The 12,085-nt window shown below is 47.6% G+C and overlaps 1 protein-coding gene across 9 annotated transcripts in view; it reads left to right on the top strand.

The window, feature by feature from the left end:
• Nucleotides 1-12,085, top strand: part of ACSL1 (acyl-CoA synthetase long chain family member 1) — a 292,962-nt gene that overhangs the window by 127,423 nt on the left and 153,454 nt on the right. The window lies entirely within an intron of this gene.

The raw sequence follows: 12,085 nt of genomic DNA, 5'->3' as shown, positions 1-12,085 counted from the left end.
CATGAACACTTCTTTACAAGGCCCTATGAATGATTAGACATCGTTGTTACAGAGCAGATATGAACCCTGCTGGAAAACAGTCATTTCTTAGCCAAATTTTAGGGTGCTTATATAATCTGTGCATCCCTTGCACAGTTGTTGTTTTTTGGGGGGGTTTTTTAACGTGTGCTAAAAAGATTTAACTCCTGACGAAGTAAACTAATGGCATGCATTGAGAGTTAAAAAAAACAAAAACACACTGACTCATAAATGTATGCAAATTGGCTTAGTGCACAAAAAGTACAATTTCTGTGCATAAAAGAATGTTTTCTGTCCACAAAGCATTTTATCTATATAGAAAACATAGTTTATGTACAGAAAACTTGATTTGTGCACCCCGCCCCCCCCCCCCCCCAGAGCCCAAACTCTGGATGCAGCCTCATAGATTTATATTAGCCCAAGCAACTTTACTTGTGTTCTTACCAGTAGTTAGATTTCCAGTGTTGTCCTAGGATAAGCAGGATGGTAGTCCTCGCTTGTGGGTCACATCATCCGATGGAACCTGGGACGGAAAACTTTTATAAAAGTTTCAAGAAGCTTTGATCAGCTCACCAAGCATGCCCAGCATGCCACTATCCGCGTGTCCACACAAGATCCCCCTTCTGTCTCTTCTTTTCTGTGGGGCAGTTGCCTCGCGGTTTGTGGAACTCCTTTCGTTTTTCTTATTTCTCTAAAGAATTGGGTTTTTGCCATCTTCCATCATCTGGTCCCCTTCGTGGTCCGTGCACCCTCAGCTTGGTAGGTTATATACTGGTCTTTTTTTTTTTTTTTCTCTTTTGCGGTTGATTCCCGACTGTTTAACTCGCGGTGACCGCCGATCATCGACCGCACGCCGGGTGTTTTTATGGCATCCATTTTTCGTCGGTGCCCCCAGTACCCATGGACCACGTCCATCATGGATCTGCATGAGGTTTGCATCCTCTGCCTGGGGGCCAGGGCCTTGCACGAGGTCTGTGGATGTCGTCTGTATGACCCCCAAAGGCAGTCAGGCACATCTCGATAAGATGGAGAAATTTTGGCTGTTCCATATCTGCTCCTTCCACTCCTGCGTTGGAGCCCTCAACACCAAGCGGTCACGGGGAGCCCTTATAGAAACATAGAAATGACGGCAGAAGACCAAACGGCCCATCCAGTCTGCCCAGCAAGCTTCACACATTTTTTCTCATACTTATCTGTTTCTCTTAGCTCTTTGGTTCTATTTCCCTTCCACCCCCACCATTAATGTAGAGAGCAGTGATGGAGCTGCATCCAAGTGAAATATCAAGCTTGATTAGTTAGGGATAGTAGGGGTAGTAACCGCCACAATAAGCGAGCTACACCCATGCTTGTTTTACCCAGACTATGTTATTCAGCCCTTATTGGTTGTTTTTCTTCTCTCCTGCCTTTGAAGCAGAGAGCTATGCTGGATATGCGTGAAGTATCAGTTTTTCTTCTCCCCTGCCGTTGAAGCAGAGAGCTATGCTCTCTGCTTCAGCGGTGAGAGGAACTCTCACTGTTCCTCTCATCATTTTTTCCAAGGATTGCGGGGATGGTGACAGGTCTTCTATGATCTCCCCAAGGATCGTATGGCCCTTCCTCCTCACTAGGGGTCCTCTGCCTCCTCGGCACCAGGGAAAGACTGGGCTGAACACCATGGGAGATCCCATAAGCATTGCCACTGGTCACCATTGGTGCATGGTTTTGGTTCTGGTGTGGTACTGATGTCGGCTGTACCGCCACCGAAGCGACACTGGCCATCGGAGGCCCCATCCTCCGATGTTCCCGGTAGTCCCAGGCTTTCCCCACCGATACCGGTGCCAGCTACTGTGTCACCTCGGAAACCCAAGGAAGAGCCGGTGACACCTTGCCCCCCCCCCCCCCCCCCTCAGTCTTGGCCTTACCGGACTTTCAGGAGGAGCTGGACCGCAGGGTGCAGTCCGTGGTGCTCAGGGCGCTTCAGAGCGTTGAGCCGCCCGTGCCACCTGCCCCCATACCGGTGCCCGAGCCTCCACCGTCGATCCTAGCACCCCTGCTGGAGCATCTGGATGTCCTTTTAGGCACCCTACGAATGCAGCAGGTGCCTGAGGGACCTTCGGTACTCCTACAGCCACCAATGTTCCCCACCGGAGCAATCCCGATCATCAGGTCCTCCTCCGAGGAAGATACGGCCAGTGCCGTGTTCCCAAGGCCTTGGTTCCCCGAGCCTTTACTGGGTCCTTCCTGCCTCCCATGGCCTCCAGTCCCCTCACTGCCAGGGGAACCGTTGATTTCCACAGTGCTCTCAAGGCCTCCAAAGCCGTCGGAGCCCAGGGCTGATGTACCTCATGGGCTCATCAGCTTCACCCATCGCTGGGAGGAGATCACTTCAGACTGATGGGTCCTTACCATCATCCATCAGGGATACCATCTCAACTTCAGTCGGCTCCCAGAGATCTCTCCCCCGGGTCCATCATCTGGTTCATCCACCCAGCAGGTCATGCTTCAAATGGAAAACTCTGCACTTCTAGCAGCAGGCGCGGTAGAGCTGATCCCTTGCCCAGAGCAGGGCCGAGGGTTCTATTTGAGGTATTTCCTCATTTTATTTTTTTTAATTGAAAATTTTTTTAAGACGAAAAAACAGGTTTGGTATACCATACAAAATATCAACAAAACAACATAGCACATCCCAGTACACTGAGTTTGCGCAAAGGTAAACTGCCATAAGTTAAGATCTGCAACAGAAAACGGAACAACATTCTGCATATTAGAGGTAGACAACCTGATATTATACCAGTGCTTTAGTTTCAATATACATAATCCCCCCCCACCCCCCCAAGCCTCAATAATGCATGATTTATAAGGAGATAGTTCAACTATGTCACAGAGAAGGATAGAGGGTTACATCTGAATAAGAGTGTAATAAAAGGACGGGGTCACTACTAACCCTGAGATCCAAGGGTAGTGGATGAATGCCACCGTTGATAAGGGTGTCAAATCATGTCAAAGCGAGAAATCTTTTTATGCTTAAATGCTGTGATTTTTGATAATAAAAAAATGTTGTGCACTCTGTGTTGAACGTCTGTTTTTGTAGGAATATTGGGAGATTTTCACATACGGGCTATTTCACAACGACTAGCAGTGAAAATAAAATGAGCCAATCTATTGTGATCCTCGGAAAGCCCTGGTAATTTTGCACCCAATAACGCCTGCGCTGCAGTGGGTGCAGGCATCCCCGGGAACAAATCACTCATCCAGTGGAATACATCACACCAGAGCGTCTGCAGTTTAATGACACCGGAGATGTTAATCCAAGGACTCTCTGGGAATGTATGAAATGCGTCTTAAGGGGCTCCCTTATAGCTCGTGCAACTTTTGTTAAAAAGCAGAGGGAGGGGGAACGCCAAAAGCTGTTAACCACGCTACAGAACTTAGAACAGGCACATATGCGAGATACTGCTCATTCCTCCCTGAGGGGTTCTATTCAGGAGATTAAAGATAAAATAATGGCACTGGATTCAGCAAAGATTGCTCATCGGTTGGAGCTAGCTCAGCAGAAATATTTTGAGGGAGGAAATAAAGCTGGCCATTACTTAGCCCAAACTCTCAAGAGGAAACAAACTCAAGCCCTTATACCTAAAATTAAAGATCACAAGGGGATGATACTCACGGATGATACATCCATTAGACAACATTTCCACCAGTTTTATTCTCGGTTGTATAGTTGTGATACCGCTATACAGGAGGGTACAAGTGCAGCATATCTTTCCCAAACCCCTCTTCCTACCTTAACGGCTGCGCAACGACAATTTCTAGATAAGGACATTACGGCCTTAGAGCTGCAGGAGGCCATCAATTCTCTCAAGCTGGGTAAATCACCGGGTCTCGATGGATATACCCCGAGGTTCTTTAAGAAATTTGCCACAGCATTGTCACCCATCCTATTAAAGTTTTTTAACTCTTTACGGGCAGGGGATCCTTTATCTGCTCAAGCCAATACGGCTGGGATTACGCTCTTGGTAAAGCCTGGGCGAGATCCAGCTGTCTGTGGCTCGTATAGACCTATTTCCCTCCTGAATACAGAAGTTAAGCTGCTAGCAAAAATCTTGGCCAACTGACTGAATTGCTTTATTGCTCAGTTGGTGCACATTGATCAGGCAGGGTTTATCCCTGGCCGTACCACAGCAGACAATGTACACAGAATCCGCTTTATCCTCCAAAACTGAGTATAACTGACCGTAAAACTCTGCTTTGTGAGAGTTAGGGCCATAAACCGTACAAAGTGCAAAAGCCTCCCCATCTAAGATCACATTAAGCAGGAGATAGTGACCCTGTGGATCAGGATAGGAGCCCTGGAGTTCAAAAGGTACATTTTTGCGTATGAATATTCCCACCCCTGCATATTTCGAGTCAGTCGTTGCCGCCGCCCAATATTGGTTAGGGAAAGTGGGAGACCATAGGAGACCCTCATAGCGCTTTCTAAGATGAGTTTCTTGCAGGAAAATCACATTAGCAGACAATCTCCCCATCTCCTGATAGAGTAGCCGTCGCTTGCACCCCGAATTTAAACCTTTCACATTAAGTGAAGTAAATGTGACTGTTGACATGTAGAATGTGACCAGTCCCTGTCCCAAGCTCAGTTGCCACTCTGAACCTATTCGAGGCTAAGAAACCAATTAAACTATGACGTGATAATGAGATCTCGGGCCAGCAAACGCTTGGGGTAAGCCCTACTACCCCATAAGGTTGTGTAATCCCCGGAACATATCCACCTCCTCTACCTTTCCTTAGATCAAAAGACAAACATTTGAGGCAAATCCCCCCTCCCCCCTCCCCCACTGTCCCCAAAATCACCCAGGAAGGAAATCCTCGTTCCTGGAAAGAATGGGAGGAAAACTCCATACCGAGAAACGGATCCTCCCCTCCCCAGAGCATGAGAGAGAACAATTATAAACAGTAGCTAACGTAGCTAAAATTGAGATTACCCACGAAGCATAATAACTAGTTAGACCAAGGAGAAATATAACTCCTACATGTTCCTGCTATGAGCAAGATGATAAATCACCGCTGAGACAGTACAACAAAGGAGTTCAGGTAGGTGTATCCGTTGTCAGATCGCCACTGATATTTCTGCGCAGCCTGCGGCCTCCTTTAGTGACACGTTGCCAACGGGGAGCGGCTGGTTTGGAGGTTGTAGCAGCGGCAGCCTTTAAGCCAGGTAAGTCCACCGACAGTCCCACCTCCTTCAAAGCCTGTGCAGCTGCGTCCAGAGCGCGAACCTTGAACGATCGGCCTTCAACTTGGAACCATAAGCTGAAAGGGAACAACCACCTGTAGCAAATAGAAGCTGCAGACAAGGCTGAAGTGATGGGTCGAAATGTAAATCTCTTTCTTAAGGTGCTAGATGCCAGATCCGCATAGACTGAGATCTCATGGTCGTTCCAGGTTCGGTGCTTTCTGGCTGCGGTAGCGATTTGTTCTTTATAGGTAAATGAATGAAAACAAACCACAATATCCCTTGGCCGATTGCCACTCCGGGGGCCCAAGGTCCGGTGCACTCGTTCAATCTGTGAGTCAGTGGTAACGGCCCCTCCAGTGCCTTCTGTGTCTCCAAGAATCAATGTGCAGATCTGCTGAATGATGAGGGAGCAGTCTGAGTATTCAGCCGTTTCAGGGACTCCCTTAAAACGCAAGTTGCACCTCCGGGACCTATTCTCTAAGTCCTCAAGTTTATATGCCAGCTCCACCTGTGAGTTTTGGAGGGCTGCCACCTCGGTATGTTGTTGAGTCCAGCGTTCCTCGTGGTCATCCAGCCTGGAATCAGCCTCATCCAGTCTGCGGCAGAGGTCAGCATGGTCCTCCCTCATCTCCTGCAATGTAATTGCGATTTCTTTTTCAAAGGATTTAATGTCTTGCCTGATTTCCATGAACCAGGAGCGCATTTCGGAGCGGGAAGGCATCGTCGAGCCCTGGGTTCCCGGGTGTTCCTAGTCACACCCTGAGCCCTCTGAATCATGTGCGGCCGCCATTTTAGGGTCCTGCAAGGCTGGAGCTTCTCCCCCTTTTGTATATGAAATTTTTTTTAAATCAATCGGCTTTTTTCTGGCAGTCATGTGCCTGCTGTCTTCCGCTGCCAGAATCGGGGTAAAGCGCTCGGAATCACGTGGGTAATCGCGAAAAAAATAGCAAAGAAGATCCGGGGAAAGGGAGCTCCGCTAGAAAGCAGCTGGCATGGGAAGTGACGTCACTTCCTCCCAAGGTATTTCCTCATTTTGAAAAGGAATGGCGGCTTGCGCCCCATCCTTGACCTCAGGGCATTGAGCAAGTTTCTCTCGAGAAAAATTCAAGTTGGTCTCTCTGGGTACGCTGATTCCCCTCCTCAAAGGAGGAGACTGGCTCTGTTCCCTCGATCTCAAGGAGGCTTTTGCTCATATAGCCATTTTCCCCCGCTTTGTAGTGGGGAAGGCTCATTACCGGTACAGTGTGCTGCCCTTCAGATTAGCTTCAGCCCCCCCCCCCCCCCCCCCCGTATTTTCATCAAATGTCTGGTGATGGTGGCGGCAGCCTATCTCAGGCATCAGGCAGTTCATGTCTTCCCATACTTAGATGACTGATTAGTCAAGAGCGATTCCCAAACAGGGGCACTGAATGATTTAACAGTGACCGTGCGGACTCTACAAGCCTTGGGAGTCGTAATCAACTATCCTAAGTCTCATCTCTGCCCATCTCCTCAGCTGGACTTCATAGGAGCCAGGCTAGACACGGCGCAGTCAAAAGCATTTTTGCCCCGGGATCGGGCTCTTGCCCTTGCCTCACTGGCGACCTTCATCCACAGCAGCCGGCAGGTGACTGCCCACCTTCTGCTCCGTTTGTTGGGCCATATGGCAACTTCTGTCCATGTCACCCCTCTCGCCCACCTGTGCGTTGCAGTCACGGCAGCTGTGCGAGTATCTCTGTAGTAGTGGAAAAACCTCTTCAGTTTGGAGCAAGGGATTCCCTTCCAAACTGCCCCGCTTCAATGATCCTCACCACCAATGCCTCCCCCAGGGCTGGGGAGCCCATGTGGACATCATCCACCCTCAGGGTCTCTGGATGGCGCATGAAGCCCGCTGTCTGGAGCTTTGGGTGATTCGTTACACCTTATGGGCCTTCAGAGACCAGTTGTTGTGTGTAGGGCAGTCCTGATCCAGACAGACAACCAGGTGGCGATGTGGTATATCAATAAACAGGGAGTTATGGGCTTGTTCCTTCTTTGTCATGCGGCGGTGCAGGTGTGGACTTGGGCCCTGTCACAGGGAATGTCGCTACGAGCGACATACCTACCTGGAAATCTGAATGTGCCGGCGGACTTGCTGCTTCACTCCTTCCAGCCCCATGAATGGTCCTTCAACCTGGAGGTAGCGGCCAAGCTGTTTCATTGGTGGGGTCCACCAGATGTGGACCTCTTTGCCTCCCCACACAATTACAAGGTGAACAGGTTCTGCTGCCTGTCAGGGTATGGACATCTGGCCTGTGATGCCTTCTTCCTCCACTGGGGGAGAGGCCTGCTGTATGCGTACTGTCCTCTCCCACTCTTCTTGAAGACACTACTGAAGCTTCAACAGGACAGACGGATCATGATCCTCGTGGCACCCTTTTGGTCCCGACAGGTCTGGTTCCCTCTCCTGCAGGACCCCCATCCAGCTGGGGACTACGCCTGATATGATCATGCATAATCGTCACCCTGCGCCATCTGAATCTCCAGGCATTGGCCCTGATGACTTGGATGTTGAGCGCGTAGTCCTTCACCCCTTGGCTCTTTTGGACAGTGTCTCCCAGGTGCTGGTGGCTTCTTGAAAGCCTTTTACAAGAAAGTCCTACAGCTTGAAATGGAAAAGATTCTCCCTCTGATGTGCGGGGCATAGCTTGGATTCATTCACATGCCCCCTTTCCTAACTGTTGAACTACCTATGACACCTTTCCGAGGCTGGACTTCAAACCAGCTCAGTTAGGGTCCATCTTAGCGCTATAAGTGTGTACCATCGAGGTGTTGCTGGCACACCCATATTGATACAGCCTTTAATAGGCCGCTTTGAGGGGCTTGCTCCAGCTGAAGCCCCCTCTTCGGCTTCCTGTTGCGTCCTGGGACCTCAACATTGTCCTAGCGCGGCTCATGTTTCCTCCCTTGGAGCCGCTGCGTTCCTGCGACCCAAAGTTCCTCATCTGGAAAGTTATTTTCCTGGTGGCAATTACTTCGGCTCGTAGAGTCAGTGAACTTCAGGCCCTGGTTACATACCCACCATACACCAGGTTCTTCCATGATTGTGTGGCCTTGCATATGTATCCTAAGTTCCCACCGAAGGTTGTGACTGATTTCCACTTTAATCAGTCTGTTTTTTCCACCTTCTTCCCCGGGGGAATGGGCTTTTCATATTTTGGATTGCAAGAGGGTCTTAGCTTTCTATTTAGATTGCGCAGCTAGCCACTGGCAGTCCACTCAGCGTTTTGTGTCCTTCGATACCAATAGGCTGGGAATAGCAGTGGGTAAACAAACTGTATCCAGCTGGCTGGCGGATTGCAATGCCTTCTGCTATGCACAAGCAGGCCATCCACTAGCTGGCAGAGTAAAGGCTCACTCTGTTTGGGCCATGGCAATGTCAGTGGCTCATTTGCGTGCCATCCCCATCGTCAAAATTTGCCAGGCCACAATCTGGAATTCTCTTCACAAGTTTGCAGCTCATTACTGCTTGGACAAGGATGGACGTCAGGACAGTGCCTTTGATCAATCTGTCCTGCGCAGTCTTTTCAGACCTGAACCCAACTCTTTCTGCCTCTTGCCTCTGATGGGAACCAGACATCTCCCTGCTGACTTTCAGCGCTGCAGTTGTTGTTGTGCCCGTTTGGCGCCTTGTTTGGTCGCCGTTGGTCTCATCTGCTAACGGGAACAGTCTGGAGCTTGGTACTCGCCCACATGTGAGGACTGCTTGTCCTTGGAGAAAGCGAAGTTGCTTACCTGTAACAGGTGTTCTCCTAGGACAGCAGGATGTTAGTCCTCAGGAATCCCTCCCGTCTCCCCATGGATTTGGGTTCTCCTTCCGGTTTGTTGTTTTATTTTTTTTGCTTGTATTTTTCTATGTTATGAGACTGAAGGGGGACCTCGTGTGGACACATGGATAGTGGCATGCTGGGCATACCTAGTGTGCTGGTCAAAGCTTCAAGAAACCTTGACAAAAGTTTTCCATGCCAGGCTCCATTGGATGATGTCACCCACATGTGAGGACTAACATCCTGCTGTCCTAGAAGAACACCTGTTACAGGTAAGCAACTGCGCTTTAAATCATATGTTAAGCCTACATGGCTTTTGCATCGAGGAGTAATAGCTAATGCCTTCATTAACATGGGATTTAAATGGAAGAGTTCTAATTTGTGTACACAGTTTAATATTGGTTTGTGCACATACTTTTGGTGTGCAAACTTCTTCCTGCATTAGGAATAGCCTCTGTCAAAAAAATGTGCTCCCATTCACAAGTAAAGCTGTGTACAGCCCAGCACCCCCTATTACATTTTGTCATGAAGGGGAAGCAAAGCAGACGGAAGAAATAGCTCAATAGCCCCTTCTTCCCCCAGCAAAGGAAATGTAATTGCACTGCTGCTAGCTAACATCTTTACAGATAACCAAGCAATTGAAACATTTAATCTCTGCAGACAACCCTTACATAAAAATCCTAAATACTATTTTCAGCCAGGTTGAAAAATCCTCAGGTGTGAAGTGTTAGCTTGCCTAATGTTGTACTACAATGAGAAAGAAGAAGGTAAACAGAAAACCACTAATAAATGAATAATTAAAAAATGATAATGTCATATGTCATATTTTAAATAATTTATCACAAAAAAATTAATTTTTACTAAGAAAAGGTTGTGTGAACATGCATGCTAATGAAATATGTACAAAACAAAGAATGAATGAAAACCAGTATATTCATATGTACCCTGCAAATTGATAGTAGAAGGTAACTTTTAATCATTATATACCGTAAAAGCACTCATTCTAATATATTTCAAAATCCTTAATTTAAACAAAAATGCAGGTCCCAAAATATCTGTTTATCAAGCACTTTAAATGGAAAAAATTTTGTTCTCTTTATTTATTTATTTTAGTATTCCTTTTTGCTGGCAAGGTGAATTGACAAATGAATCTCTAATTTTCCTCAATAAGGGGCCCTTGTTTCACCTCAAATGTAGCTTCAGGACAGGACATTGGCATTTCAAAGTGTGACCATTTTTTTAACCCCACTTCTTGAGGTTATAGAGATGTAACTTTCTGTAAAGTTTGACAGATCAAGACCACTTGGTCAACAGTTTGTCTGTTTGTGCAAGCCTGCTGTGCTGCCATAGATCTTACTGAATCTGTGATCTCTCTCACTCTCCCTTACCCTGATACATGGCCCTTTTTTATCTTTTCACCTCTTTCAGGTGTCCTTCACTCCTCAGTGAAAATATGTTTTACTATTCTTCTGAGTCTCTCTCTCCTTCCATTCAACTTCATATGATGATCCCCCTAGTCCTTCAGCTGCTCATTTAGTGGAAAATGCTATCTCTGGTACCCTGCTGGATGCTTGAATGTTTGTATCCTATCTCCTTCTTCTTTCTAGAGTTCATTAGCTCATTTGTAGTGCAGGCTCTGTGCCATTTTGGTGGCCCTCCTTTGAATTATTGCCACCTTGTTAATGTCCTTTGTAAAGCTAAGGTCTCTAGAATTTGACACAATACCTCAAGTTGAGAGTCTTGCTAGAGATCTGTATAGATCTGTTCTCCTAGTGATACCTGTTTCTGCACCCAAATATACTATTAGCTTTCTGAACTGCTTTGTCACATTGACTGGCTACTTTTCAGAATCCCCAGGTCTGTCTTGTTTTAACTGCTAGTTATTGCCCTCCAAAATGGTATTTGGCCTTTGGATAAATGCATGCTTTTGGATTAAAATACAGTCTCCGAAGTCTTGACTAGTCATATCTAGTGTTTTGAGTGTTTATATGCTCTGCTGCAAACAGGGGAATTTGCCCTTCTATCGTGTCACTTTGGAAGACATTGTGAATGAGACTGAGTTTAGCACTGTTCTGTTGGCCTATTGGTCATGTGCCCTTCATCAGAATATAATCCCACTGACCATTGCTGAGTCTTGGTTAACTAGATTCTAACCCAGTTCAGTTTTCTTTCCAGTGCTCAGATTGTCTGGCTTGCTCACTAATCTGTATGGAGCAATGTCAAAGGTCTTGTTGAAATCCTGACAGGCCACATCTACACACTCCCTTCTCTTATCTGATACTCCAGTCATCAAAATAAAAAAAAAATTCAATCAAGTTTGTTTTAACAAAATCTTCCCTAGTGAAACCAGGTAGCACCTTGAAGTCAATGAATTGCACTAGTTCGGGTCCATCAGCAGGTTAACTGGTGCTTCAGCTTGTGCTGGGGGCATTCCCAGCGCCAGTGGAAATACTAGGCAGACTAAGCAGCCGCTTAGGGTGCCACCGATCTGGGGCGGTGACGGCATGACTTACCCTTCTTCTCTCCCATGTGGCCAGGAAGAGGAAGTGGTGGGTCCGCACAGGCGGGAAGATAGAGGCCATGCATGAAAAGAACAGTACATCACCCGGGCTGTTGCAGGAAGAAGCAGCATTGGTCCCAGGTTTGTGTGGCGTTTGAGCACAGGAGGAGTAGCAACAGTGCCCCCGCCTCCACGCAGATGCATTCCCCGGGCCATTGCGAAGATGCATCATTGGCCCAGGTTCAAGCACAGGAGAAACAGAAACAGCGCCACCTCCTCCCCCACAGGAAGCAGAGCAACATCAGCTCCCGCGACCTCAAAAAAGAGGAGGAGAGGTGAATGGGGAGGAAGTGAATAAGTGAGAGCATGTGTGTGTCTGTGAGTGCGACAGCATGACTGTGTGTCTCTGAGAGCATGTGCCTCTTTGGGTGAGAGAGAGTGACTGTATCAGTGATGGCATGTGTGTATATCTGTGAGAGAATGTGTGTGTGAGTCTGAGAGCATGTCTGTGTGTGTGAGAGCATGTCTGTGTGTTTGTGAGAGCATGTCTGTGTGTGTGTTGCTGTG

Source organism: Rhinatrema bivittatum, chromosome 1 (assembly GCF_901001135.1).
Source record: "Rhinatrema bivittatum chromosome 1, aRhiBiv1.1, whole genome shotgun sequence".
Taxonomy (NCBI): Eukaryota; Metazoa; Chordata; class Amphibia; order Gymnophiona; family Rhinatrematidae; genus Rhinatrema; species Rhinatrema bivittatum.
The sequence above is the reverse complement of the archived record's forward strand: the minus strand, read 5'-3'. Positions and strand labels throughout refer to the sequence as shown.